The sequence below is a fragment of the Amblyomma americanum genome, chromosome 1, assembly GCF_052857255.1.
Source record: "Amblyomma americanum isolate KBUSLIRL-KWMA chromosome 1, ASM5285725v1, whole genome shotgun sequence".
Classification (NCBI taxonomy): Eukaryota; Metazoa; Arthropoda; class Arachnida; order Ixodida; family Ixodidae; genus Amblyomma; species Amblyomma americanum.
In genome coordinates this window covers 324,343,150-324,357,020 of record NC_135497.1, presented here as the reverse complement: position 1 = coordinate 324,357,020, position 13,871 = coordinate 324,343,150, and the positions used below count along the sequence as shown (strand labels likewise).

Genomic DNA, 13,871 nt, shown 5'->3' with positions numbered 1-13,871 from the left:
AGAGTGCCTTCGCGAATTCTCTACTGAGTCTTAATGCGATATCAAACGGAACCGGAGAACCCTTTAACAAGTGCCTAAATTATGGCCCTTTTTTTTTCAAGTTTACACATTTACTATCAACATTGTTCACATTAGGAATGCGTATTTTCATTGTTCATGAAACACGAGGCAAACATTTACTTGCTTGCAACATTTCTCGTCAACACGTACTTTTTCGCTTCTATCATGCACTGCAGAAGTAAGGAGTTGATAAAGGGCAATAAACCTGCCCCCCCCCCCCCCCTCCGCTTTGTTCCTTCAGGACCGGTATTTCGTTCGTTCAAATCCTATCACTACTGACCAAGGTCTCGCGGCTACAGTGGACATCCACATGCTACAAAGCGAAGTCTAGTCGTCTTTTACGTAATACAGTCTGAGGGAAGACCTTGAAGGCCGCTTATCAGGGTTGCTGCCGCGTGTCTCACCCGGAATCGACGAGGTTAAAGGGATACAAGAGCTGCTCTCAAAGAGAGTTGCACATGCGACCACGGGCTGTCTCTCGGGCGAACCTCATGCTTTCCGCTGCAGATCAGCGATACGTAGCGCCTAAATGGCGCCCACTGCGGAGAAGACTTGAAGCAAGGCGGGTGTCACCAAGCGCTAGACGGCAGTCCATTAGCCTCTTTCCAGTCTGCCGCCCGGTAGGCAGAGTCATTCTTTCTGTTCTTCATCTAGCCCCTCCCCAAAATTAACCTGCATAACCCCGGAAGTTTAAAAAGACAGTTATCACAGACAAAGAATGCGAGGGAGTAAAAGTAATACGTACAACGGAAACTGTCACCGCAGTCAGGCAACATCGCAAGGAGAAAAAAAAAATGGGGCCTGTTGCCTGAGGATCATTACGAGCCAAGTGGAGGACTAACGCCCTCATCTCTACCTCCAAGGAGCTCTCGGTGATCCGCGCCTGAAAGAAGCGGCTAAGGCGGCGACGCTGCTGCTGCCTTCATTTCAGCGGTCTCACCAGCGGTGTTTACGTCCGGACGGCACAAGCAGCAGCAGCAGCAGCGCACTGTGGCCCTGGGCAGGCACGGCCTGCGGAAGCGCACGCCAACACGTTCGCCCGCGAAACGTAGGGCGCACGACACTTTCTCCGGAAGGCACACCTGCGCGCGGATGGTAGCGTAGGCGTCATCGACGCGCACACCGCAGTGGCTGCATATGCCTGCAGCCCGCTCATTTAATGCCGCTCGGGTCTGAATGCGCTGGCAGCGAGTCTCTTCGCTAGGGCGTCTTGTCGGTCGGTACCCCGGCGGACGACAGGGGGAAGCGTGGTCCCAGGCGATGACGGAGGAATGCAAACTGAGCCCGGTGAGGGGCGAGGCGGCGGCCGGGCCCGTGTGCGGCGGGGGCAGGCGCGAGCTCGAGCGAACGCTTTGTAGGGCAGCGGGTCGCCGGCGCCCGCGAGCACGCGTTCGCTCTCGCCGCTCCTTTCGCGAGGCTGCGGCTTCCGATCCGCCGGTGCATAGTCACATCTCGCCTGACGAATTCACGGAGAGCGCGCGCTTGAGCAAGTCCCCGGACGTCCACCGGAAGCCGCCGCTCTTCGCCGTCCCTCTGCCGCAGTGAGCCCTGTCCATTTGCGATGCTTCCTTCGCTGCTGCCTTCTTGCTGCTCCCTTTTTTTCTCTCTCGTTGTATTCTTTCTTTCGCTGCGAATGCAAAGGCGAAAATAGGGATCCGAGACTTTCCCTTAGTTATTTCTTCTCCCGTCATTTCACTCCGCGTTTGTAAGTTACGGAACCCGTGATTGACCTGACCGCTGTGGTCTCGCTGGACATACGATTCTAGCGGTTTCATTCTCGGTCGTGCATTGACTTTTGAGCGTGAGTGGTCCAGTTGGTTTCTCTTTTTTACTCTTTGTTTCTTTGAGACTGTGGATCCGGAAGCACGGGCACGCCAGCATCATGTCCCTTACGTCACAAAGGACATCACCTTCTCCACCGAACTCCGAGCTTGCTTTCGTTCTATGCCCCACCCCCCCACAAAAAAGTACATTTATTTTTTTGTAGCTTCAGTACTGCCGTCTGTACCGGTTCAGTGTTGACCTAGTTCTCCTTGCACGAATGTTGACACATGGACCCCCGAGGGGGAGGAGTACAAGGAGAAAGGGGTGTCGGGAAAGTGAGACTGTGGGAGCGAGAGGTTGTCGTCACTGACTTGAAGCCGACCAAATTGATGACGTCATGATAGCCTAGCCACTGTAAGCTGCCAGTGTTACGTAATTTCTTGGTCTTCTCTCTCAATTTCTGTGAGAGCGCCGACAGGGGAGAAGGGGTGGGTCACCTGATTTGACTTGCACCTGGCGAGTCTCCGCAGCCTTTAACAGTGTGGTCGCAGGCGCAGCCGGGATCTCCAGCAGCCGTGCCTTGATCCGGAGGCTCAGTCTCAAGGCTTTTCCGGACTCTCCCGTCAGCGCCGCATCCGCAGGAAGGCTGAGCGCGCACAGCCTTGGCTTGTGCGGAAGCCCGAGTCGACGACCTGCGCCAAGGTAGGGGGACTCCCACACCGCTTCCTGAACGGAACGCTCTTCGCGACGACGCGGGATGCCTATTCGCTACGTTTGATTTGCTGCACCCAACTGTTCGAGTGCTGCAGTTCCTCCAGCTAAGCTTGAGTTCTTGAGTTCAAGCTCAGCTGCAAAGCGTGGCACTCGAGCAGCGTGCTCGGCCAACTTTTTTGTCTGGTGTCTGTGCTCAGCGCGCCTATTTTCGCGCCCGAGCAGTGCATATGCCTTTTCCGTGTTCTGCGATGTTCCTTTATTAAAGGGGGATCAACTTTAGGCTCGGGATGAAAGAGTAAACGCATGTAAGGCGGGAAAATGCCTCCAAATTGCGACTCCGCAGCCCTTCACGGGAGCTCGTCTGAAATTACTTTACAGCCCTGCATAACTTCGATATGGTAGATAAGATGCGCCTTGGCGCATCAAAAGTCATTCGTTGCCAGTTGAATCTGCCCCGAGCAATTTTTTAGGCACGCCAGTTAATTTATACCTTACGATGTTGAAAATATTCGCTGTAACAGAAGGCATTTTTTTCATCTTCGCTGAGAGTGGCTGCGCGCGGCAGGCGGTGCTGGGACATTTTTGTATCGGAAACATTCCGCGAGATGAATTCCTGCGCAGTTTTTGTTGCGGTGGGATATGGGGAAAGCAGCGGAGCACTTGCATTTCATATCCGAAAAGTGGCCGATTAGACTAGTCGGTACGTTAATGCGCAAAGCGGATGGCGGGGTCTTATAAAGAAAGAGCTAAAGAGGCCAAAGATAGGCATTTTCTTTTGCCACTCCTAGCTCTCTTCATCTCTGTCCTCGTCTTGCGGTATTGCGCTAGTTTGATAGCTTCCGCGCAGTTGCAACGAAAATGCTGAAACTTTTTTTATTAGGCCCGCGCGCTGTACCTCATGGAATTAGCAGCGCCGTGGAGCTATCCTGAAGCACTATAACGAGCACGAACGGCTCTGAATGGACAAACTGTGCGGTAATCGGGAATGCTGAGAATGTTAATGTGGATGTCCCATCAGATGCTCAAAACTTGAGTAACGGAGTGGTATTTGCTTGCAGAGCCGCCAGCACAGGAGAAAGCTGCCAGAAGAGGGAGACATCGGTTTTAAATTGCTGCAACTTTACACGTCGTAACCTCTGGTAGAGGTGCTGACTATGCTTAATCGCACACAGGTTACAAAACTTTAAAAAATATTGTAGTATATAAATCATCTTTCAGAACCAAACAGAAACTTACGAAAGCTCCTTTGTAACTTGTTTTCATTTCTTAGCATCGCAGTTTTTATTCTTTATTATTTTTGTTTCTTTCTCTGCAAAATTGACGTGAAATGCTTTATGCTCTTTTAAATGACGTTCCTGCGCACGTGTAACCTCTGCTTGAGTGTGGTTTAAATGTGATACGCCATCGTTCATTAGTGTCTTTTATTTGCAATTTTCTTGAGGAATGTGCTCATAATGTTCACTGTAGTGTGTGCCATCACTGCTGTGAAGACTGGTTGCAGTGGCCCAGCCAAGCATTTGTGGAAATTTGCTTATGGCCCTAACATCACTTGATGTTGAGTAAAACTTAAATGAATTGAAATCGAATATGAGAAGTCAGGATGAAAAATATTGGACCCTACACCTAAGGATTGCAGTGTGTGCTTACTATTGTGAACAGATAAGGGAGTGATCCCGTACAGTATTCGATTCTATTCCCCCTTAGGTAATTGTGCTTGCACTTGGCATCATATGGCTATATGCGAGGTATTACTCAACTAAAGTGTTCTAGTTTTTCTGTTTGCTCAAAAATTCCCTCAATGTGTTTCAAGATAAAAAATATACGTAGGCGCCCCAAAATAACCGTTACTTTGAGGAACTCCTCTTTCATGTGCAATTAAATATTTACATACCTGAACACCGCTCGACCGCTAAGGTCAAAAGAGGTACATTGCCAGGTAAGGAGACTCTCAGCCAGGTTGCTTTTGTCATACCGGTCTGGTCGAATTTAATATCGAGCACTGAAAACATACTCTCCTTAGCTCCAGTGATGCGTTTGTGAATTCTCGATTAAGTCCCATTAACTCTTGAAGAGGCCTTTTTTTTATTGTCTGCGATGAGTAGGATCGAACCGACTCGCATATGAACAACTATGTCATCAACCCTTTCGCATTATGGCACGATAGGCACAGGTTGTGTAAATGCCAATACGCTTGAATCAAGTTAAAATATTTTATTCCGTCGTTAGCGATAATTCTTGCCCGGATGAAACTTAGGCGAAGTTGGAAAGGATACAGACACGTAGTTTCAGAGGAAACGCGGATGTCAGTATGCAACATAATATTACTTTAGATCGTCCGAAACTAACGATAGCTGCCCTGTAACCATGTCAAACAATAAACTAATGTCGCAGTCCCCACCAAAAACAGTAAGATGTGAAGGGAAAGGAATGTCAATCATTGCAAAACATGTGTGAAGGGCGTTATGTGTCACGATTTGTACAAAAGCTTGTTTGAACTGTAGTTTCAACCTTGTGCCAGGTAGATAACTAAATTATTTGCTATTCCGTCAAAGTCAACCTTCTACTGTGCGAACGCCTTATGCGATACTGTCGGCACTGAAAGCTGGGCTTTACTAGTACATTTCTGTGCGTCTACGGAATGACTGCAGGAGTAGACCCGGGCAAGAAGTTCAGAGCTTCTGGCTTGTACAGGGAATCATTGCTTTTTTGTTTGTTGCAATGTACCACATGCATTTCACCAAATCTGAGTCGGAGTTTGTTCAAATATCGGCATAGGTGCGGCGCATAACTTCTTCGCTCCCGTCGAGGTTGAATGTCTCAACTCCTGCCTGCGAGAACCGGAAACAGACTGCTCATTTATTTTTGTGCGCTTTTTTGTCCATTGAGAAAATGCGCAGGCTGATGTGGCAAAAATGCCGAAAAAATCCACCGCCATGTTACAAGCGTTACAAAGAGTTACAATTCAAGCAGTTACAATTTTCTGCGAACCTGTCGCGACCGTGTTGTCGGAGAGCAATGGTTACTGATATTTCAGCACCTGAACACAGAAACTTCACAATATCACTGCGAGCCCCGCGTTCGAACATAGGGCGCAGAATGGAGATATCCCGGTGTGCTGATGTAAAAAAAAAAACATTTTTCTTTTTTCAAAGCAATGCTATTCTCGAGTTACGTAAGAGTTAAGTGTACATTATAGATGACTGTCCGCGCCGCCGCGGTGGCTGAGTGGTTACGGCGCTCGGCTGCTGGCCCGAAAGACGCGGGTTCGAACCCGGCCGCGGCGGTCGAATTTCGATGGAGGCGAAATTCTAGAGGCCCGTGTACTGTGCGATGTCAGTGCACGTTAAAGAACCCCAGGTGGTCGAAATTTCCGGAGCCCTTCACTATGGCGTCCTTCATAGCCTGAGTCGCTTTGGGACGTTAAACCCCCATGAACCGTGAACCAGATGACTGTCCTGTTTCAATAATGACACCAGCTAGGAAGCCGCATATTCTCGCTAGGGTCATAAAAATCAGCCAGCCGGCAATTATATTAATCACTTGTTTTTTTTATGACTCAGTTGTTGAAACCCATTCCCCACTACGGTACCTCGACCGCAAGCGTATATTCAAACCAACAAACAAACCAGTAAACAAACAAGCAAGCACAAACCTGCAATCTGCCCATCCGCACTTCAGAGTAGGCTGTCCTTGACTCGTATGAATGGGGCAATGGCATAATGAGAGAGAAAGAGCGAGACAGCGACCCACGAACGTTTCAAACTGAAACTATACGGGTGGAACTCTGGGGAGTTTAGATGCTGTTTCGGGAAAAAGCTTTAGGTTTCTCCCGACAGCATCAGTGACACGCAGAGGGGCGTGAACGAGGATTCTTTTCAACTGAGCCACAACAGCCTTCCCGGACACCGCGGCATTATCCACACGGAGAGCTCAGGGATTTCCTTAAGGGTGATCCTCCGAACTTCGCTTCATTGGCAGCTGTTTAAGCGCTAAGCGCTGTGGCCGATCATCTAAAGCGTGATTCAACAACGGGGTGACGAAGCTGCATTTGCGCCGCCGCTGGACATTCCCATCAGCCTTGGCTTCGTTTTTGTTTGTAAGGGCACACCTTGTGGGCAATTTTCGCGCCAAAATAACCGTACCTCTCTCCTGGTCATCGCCTCCGCCAATCCGCAATGATCCCAGTCGCATCCTGCGGATATCTTCCTTCCTTCCTTCCTTCCTTCCTTCCTTCCTTCCTTCCTTCCTTCCTTCCTTCCTTCCTTCCTTCCTTCCTTCCTTCCTTCCTTCCTTTTCTTCTTTCTTTCCTTCCTTCTTTCTTTCTCTCTTCCTTCCTTTCTTTCTCTCTTTCTTTCTCTCTCTCTTCCTTCCTTCCTTCCTTCCTTCCTTCCTTCCTTCCTTCCTTCCTTCGTTCTTTCCTTTCCTTCTTTCTTTCTTCCTTTCTTTATTTATTTCTTTCTTTCCTTCTTCCTTTCTTCCTTTCCCTTTCTTTCTTTCTTTCTTTCTTTCTTTCTTTCTTTCTTTCTTTCTTTCTTTCTTTCTTTCTTTTTGTTCCAGTTACCTTCTAATTTCAGAGTGATATGTGCTCTAGTTGCATTTTGGGAAAATAGCGTTGTCGGCGGTGGTGCCTGTGCTCGGTCGGAAGGAATATCGTGAAATAAAAAAAAATGTTTCGCTCTTATGGGTTTATGGTACGCGACCAGCCAGAACGACGGACCTGTTTGAGTATTTGGAGTCTAACGCACTAATTCGGGCTATTGCCGGTGGGGCGGAAAAACAGAGCTTTGTAGATGGTTATGACAATGCCGAAATTACAATCCAGAACGATTTGCACAGAAATGACGCTCACCAGACGAGGTCAGTGAATAACGAAAGAAAGAGTTAACGAAAAGAAAATGATAAGCTGCAGCCGTTAATGAAGATGTCGAAGCAACTTAACAAGGGCGTTACAGCTTAGACATAACGAGGACAGTGAAGCCGAAGCGACGGCGGCCGATCAGACTCGGCAAATGTTTGTCGAGATCAGATCTTGGATGATGGAACGAAGGTCAGTAAAAGGGTAGCTACCGCAGTCGTCGCCCTTGTCGCCGTCCGTTTATTTTGGTGACCATCGCTCCATGAATGTAGACGATCTTGAACCGCGGTGTGTGCCAGTATGCTCGGCCGTTGGTACAATGCTGTCATGTGTTAACCTTCAAGCTGAGCAAGGAAATAATGGTTCAGGAAGTTTTGGACTAGGTTAAGCTTCCGGTAGCACTGCAGTACCAAACTTTCTTCTTTTTTTTTTCCCACGCAAAAATTTGCGTATATGTCGCTCCATTGCTCACGTCAAGATCAGTTGCTAATGAAAAGGCGAAGGTACAAAAGCTTGCATACATGTTTGAAATCCATTCGCTGCGGTGCATCACAGATTAATTACAGCGTATCTCTTTGTTTTTACCTTTTAGATTTCCTGAAGCTGGCGCTCTTGTTTTGGTGCCCGCTGCCCTTCCTTTCACACGCATTTTTACCAGAATGATGCTGATGTTCTTCAGGGAATTAGTTGCGTCGTTTTCATCTGACGGGAGCGAAAAAACATCCTGCTCGAGACTATATCGAGACGCGCGTGCACCGTACATTCATAACAAGCAGGGACGTTCTCAGGCAGGGAGATTGCATTTCACAATTTCCCTGGATGTCACCTTTTCGGCGACGCCTCGCCACCCACGGGTGAAAACCACTCATTACGCGCGGCCCATGTTTCCGCGACGATGTAACGAGCACCGTCGCTTGTACGGAGAAATCATCGCAGGGAGCAATCGGCCAGCGCTAGTGTCTTTTCCCACGGGCTGCCTGTTGCATCGCGTCTCCGTCCCCATTGGTGCGCTCGCGCCCTCTTGGACGAGACTCGCGCGAAAACAGTTTTGCGAACGTCAAGTTCTCAGCCGGGTTTTTTTTTTTTTTTCTTCCGACGAAGAGCGGACGACGCGCCAAGAAATACGCTGTTGTTGCGGCGGGCCACGCACGCTTCATGTACTGCCTCGTTTACAGGCCTCGGGCAATTGCGCATGCGTGCTAGCGGCCGCGACGCACGCTTGTTTAGAGCGGACACGTGACCATCTTGTTCACGAGGGCCGCGGCCAAGGTGGCGAGGGCTCCGTGGGCAGCGTTGCGCTCGTATACTCGGGTCCCGCAACACGCGGCAATGTGCGGCCTCCATGCTCCTCAGTCTCTCCGCCCTCTCTCTGTCTCGAGTCATATATCTTCATGTCTTTAATCATCGTTCACTGGCGTTGTTCACCTTCTCACGCTTCGTTTTTACGCCGGGGAAATTCTTTGCGGCGGGCGTCCATGACTTTTTTTTTTCTTTTTTCGGAAGAGGCTTCGTTCTGGCTTGGCATGCCAAGACTGCGGTCATCAAAAGGGGAATCCCGGAAGGTGGTCAGCGCTCTCTCTGCTTATTGTTTACAGCTCGGCCTGACTCTTGTTCTCAGCCTCGGCTTTGTTTCTTGTCGATTTCATTACGGCGAACAGCTGCCAACGCTTTCCAATTTCCCCGGGGCTGCCCTCGTAGGTTGCACCTTGGTGAGCACAAACTAACCGTGCTCTGGAAACAATGGCGCGATTGCTTGCGCCGGTTTCCACAGGGAGGGTTCGAAAAAAACAGTTTCTCACGCTCATTGCGCCCACAGTGGCTGCGATATCGGTTATATATTCAGAGTGGCAAGTTCTCAACAGCAGGTGTCCAAAACGTAATCAGCGAATATGCAACAGCAGTCCTCAGGTATAGGAGCAAGAAATAAAGTGTAGCAGTCTGCTTTAAATATAGGAGGCGCAAAGTGGCTAGTAAGCTGCCGCACTGCAGAGCATGCAATTATGAAGCAATCTCATTTTTTACATTCTCGAAATTCCCTGCGCACACGCTTCTTGACTTTTTCCTGGGCGCACTTCTCGTTACTCATGCCGCTACACGGTCTCAAACCACAGGATTTCCGCCCAAGCGGCGAGATAAAGAGCATCCATACTGCGTACCAAGACAGACGTAACTTTCACACAACAAAGTATGGATATATTGAAGAAGTGTGCGAGCAGTGGTTGCCAAAGCCCATGCACCTCATTTTTTCGAAATCGGCACGAAAATTTCTTTTCAAATGAGTTCGGTAGCCGAAGGATGCAGGGAATCGTTTATACGATTCTCGGCTGCAGAAGTTCCTAGTGTGCGGCACACAGCTGTGCTTAATGGCACCAAGAGCTGTTATGGCCCCTGAGAAGAACACACATTCATCATGCAGACATTGAGTGCCGCAGTACGCTACCATGAGCAGCAGTTTGGCACATTGGTGCGAAATCACTATTGCGACGCGTAAACCCCGAACAAGAGCTTGCGGTGCTAATAAAAACGAATGAAACAAACATCCGCGACTGGGATCCCAAACAGCAGCGGCTAGGAACAGATCAGCTTCGCTGACCACTGCGCGAGAGCACCAGGCTATCACCGCTTTTTTTTTTTTTAAACAACTAGCCGCTACCGAACACGCCTCGTGTTAAACTGAAACACACTCTCGCGTTGGGCATTGCACAGCGTCTGCTTCGTCAACTAATACTGCTATCAAACTAATATTCGCGCTCTGAGCTATGCGGTGGTATTGCATGCGCTGCATGCGTTGGCGTAGACAACGTTGGGGCAGAAACACGGCACTAGAGCAAAAAGAGCGCCTTGCTGGGCAAGTTGGTAACTGTACATCTTTGGTTACAGGCGCGAAAAACAGACACATCACAAGGCAGAAAGACGGGACGGAGCGCCACCGTCTTTCTGCCTTGTGTTGTGTCGGTTCTTCGCGCCTGTAACCAAAGATATAGAGCAATAAGCTTCGGCATTGACGACAGCAAACGCGGCACTGAAGCATAGGCCGCCGGCGTACATTTGGCAAATTTGCACTGACGATGAAAAAGTTGAAGACTCGCATAACTGGCACCCCGGGTCAGTGTACACCTTAATCGCGCTTTTGGGTACGTGGCGCTGGTGTCCACGTGCAAAAAACTGCTTTCGCGCAGTATTTTCTGCTTAGCAGTGCTAAGCCGCCAGCGTTTTCTTTTTTTTTCTTCTGGCGACCTGTGCTGTAAATGACGTGCGACTATAGGTGCGGTGCATGAAGAGGAAAATTCTGCTAAATGATGCCTTTTCGAAATGGCTGTGTCTTTTCTCCGGCCTGGATTGTCTGTGCATCGCACCAAGCCACGGAGTCCGGTGGGACATCCTGCGAGGTAGTCGTAATTTATCCCCACAGCGCAACGCAGCGCTGCGAAGATCTGCACGAAACCGTTTGGGAATTGCCACAGCGCTCTGCGTTCGAAAGCCCCTCTGCATATGTTTATTAACTTGACGAACTTGTTCTCGTGAGCAGCGAAATTGAGCGTACAGCCATCTGTAGCGTTGTCTAGAGCGCCGGAGGGGTGTGCTGCAGAGCAATTATTTTGTAGTTAACTAGGCTCTTTCGAAGAAAATGTCGTGTACTCATGTTACGCCAGAGCAGACGACGCCGATAGTAGACCGTATAAGGCTTGCGTCGTATTATGAGAGTTAATTATAAAAAAAAAAACATGGGGGACCAGGCGGGGGATCTGACTTGCTAAGTGTGACTTTATTTTAAATGACGCTTCCTGTATCGCCCAGGGTGTCATAAAACACCGGCGCCTTGGCGATACAGATCGCTGTCGCGCCTCAAAATCAATGGTGAAAAGGTTGCAGAGTTTGTGGAGGCATACTGCAATGACCCTCAAAACGCAATACAATTCTTCAGGTAGTTGTTGGGAGGGGGGATGAACTGCTAGGAAGAAAGTTTTTCTTGGATTAAATATTTACTCCGCGACTGTTAGCGGTATCGTGGAAAAACAATGAAAGGCAACATGTAGCTCGGCAAATTGGTCATAGCAGACCCAGACCGCGAGAGATTAATTAGCCAGAGGCCAAGAATAGCTTGAAGTGAATTTCGGAGGCATTCAGATGTTATGCAGATCAGCTTGCCGACGTCTCTAGAAGACAAATACACCCCATGTAACTTTATAACCGTGCTAAATTTCGCGAGAGCCTTAAGCATTTGAATCTTTAGGGGTGATGTGCTTGTGATGCATATATTCTTACTTCTATAGAGACAAACAGCAACAACAACAAAAAACTGGCTTTGTTCTACGTCTTCTCCGCTTTATCCCTGAAGCTCTTTTCAAGCGTACACATCAGTAAGGCAAAGCGCTCTTGAAACCTCGCTCCAAACTGGTGCAAACTGTGCGCTCTATTCACGAAAGTGTGATTACGAACTCGGGGAGCTATCAGCGATATGATTTCTTACGATGTGCCCGTAGTTAAATGTGTACTGTATTCTAGTCGTTCCCGTACAGGAGGCACCTAATTAGGGTTCTGATTTAATTTGAGTTTCGCAGCAATAGGACGAACATTTGACCAGCAGTAAATTATTCGTTCAGAGCTGGAGATCTAGCGTACTGGTCCGCAAATAAAGAGTTCAGTCGTAAGCGTCAAATCCAAGTTTTGAAGCATCAGAAAGGAATAATTGGTAACAGATTAGCAATCAAGCTAATTTTACCTGACAGAATAGGCAGGAATTGGAAGAACTACACGATTCTATGAGTCGCTTACTAGGCTGTCAAAATACTCTCGTTTCTTTACCCAGTATAACATTCTTTTCGCCTTTCTAATGCTGCAAACAATGGCAACTTCAGTCACATAAAATATTTCTGCTTGGTAACCAGCAGGGCAGTGCTGCGGCGAAGTCAGTCCTAGGACGAATATTGACGGGTGTACGAATATATCTGCGCTTGTCCTTGCCGTGCTTACCCTAATATTCCTAGTCTTACGCTCAGAACATGCGGAACAGGAAATGAGGCGGCATTTGAAAATCTGATGTCCTAAACGCTAGAGTTGAAAAACGTTGCATCAAAAGAGTAGAAACAAATAGAAAGCCTACGGCTGTATCACCTAGAGGTAATCTTCGTACCACTTGAGAAGAGTTCTCATAGGCGAGAGAAACAACCACATGTATTGACGGTCTCGTCGAAAGACTTCCGTGAGCCTTAGCTCAAGCTGGTAAGCTTTTTGTTGTTTTTGGAAGCAATAAACCATAATTTATGCAACATGCAATTCCAAAGTGAACCTCTCGCATGCTGTCAGCTAACCGGGCAGCTCATGATGCAGTTTGCAAGAACTCGTACCCCCCGGCCTCGTTATTTTCCCGCCAAAGCACGCACGGGGCGACGTCATGTTTTTTTTTTTCCCCTCGCTAAAAGCATAGGCGAACGTAAGAAGCGTCCTCAACGTAACGAGGGATGGCTATCGGAGCTGTACAATGTAATACTCATGCACGGACGATCAGCTCGCAGATCGGGTTTCCCACGCTAACGTGTCATGGCGATTCCTAGAAAAACCCGCACACTGGTGCCGACTAGCAGCGTGTGATGAAATGTTTGACACCATGCCATTATTCTGGCTAGTGTGCTTCTTTGAAGCTACCACAGCCCGCAACTATCGAGGTGAAGCGACTTTGCAAGTGGCTTTGGAGGCTCGTTTTCCGCCTTGGGACATTCCAGCTGTTTTGAAGTGTATCCTAATACACTAGCGTTGTTTTTTTTTTCCTGCCTTGCAACCGACGCTTGTTTTTGTGGGCTGCTTATGAAATTAAATAGGTAAGCAGTTCCGAAGGATTGCTTCCAATGGCTCGGTGATTAAACAATCAATAAAGCCCCTTACAAACTACACCACCGGGTCTAATTTTGCGTAATAATATACACAACGCTGCACACGGCGAAGAAAACAAACCCATGTATGCGCTTGTTTTTAAGTGAGCTGACATCGCATGCCTTTCCATGATCCAATGTTAGGGAAGATGCCCACCGGTTACCTGTTCTGAAACAAGTGTCGCATTTTAAAACAGTGACAGGAGGAAAATGGAAGTACCTCGCGCAGTAGAAAATTGCAGGCTGAGAGGTAGCTTCGTCTAGAGATAGCATGTTACAGTGGCCGTTTGAAGGCATGCAGCAAGAAAAAAAGGCGCTTGTCCTAGGGGCAGGTTTCAGAAACAAACCCTTTCAATTATACCGGGGATGGAGGCGGGTGTTAGAAAGCTCTCCATAATACCTTGGGCATCCTAGAGTGTCGCCTTTGTGCCCTTCTTGACTGCCCGAACTTTTTCCAGCGCCCTTGAAAACCGCGGCATGCACCGGAAGTAGCGCTTCACGTTTCAGCAATCTTTCGTTTCGCATTATTACATACCTCTATATTTTTTAGCTCTCCCTTTTTATGGGGTTTATGTGAGAAAGTGGACTCAGTCGCAGCATATCTCTCT

At 48.4% G+C, this 13,871-nt stretch overlaps 1 protein-coding gene across 1 annotated transcript in view; it reads left to right on the top strand.

The window, feature by feature from the left end:
* The first annotated feature begins 2,382 nt into the window (after positions 1–2,382).
* Positions 2,383–13,871, top strand: part of LOC144115426 (acyl-CoA desaturase-like) — a 66,357-nt gene continuing 54,868 nt past the window's right edge. Inside the window, exon 1 of the mRNA XM_077649824.1 lies at positions 2,383–2,526. The gene's annotated coding sequence lies outside the window, so the exon portion shown is untranslated. The remainder of the gene's footprint in view (positions 2,527–13,871) is intronic.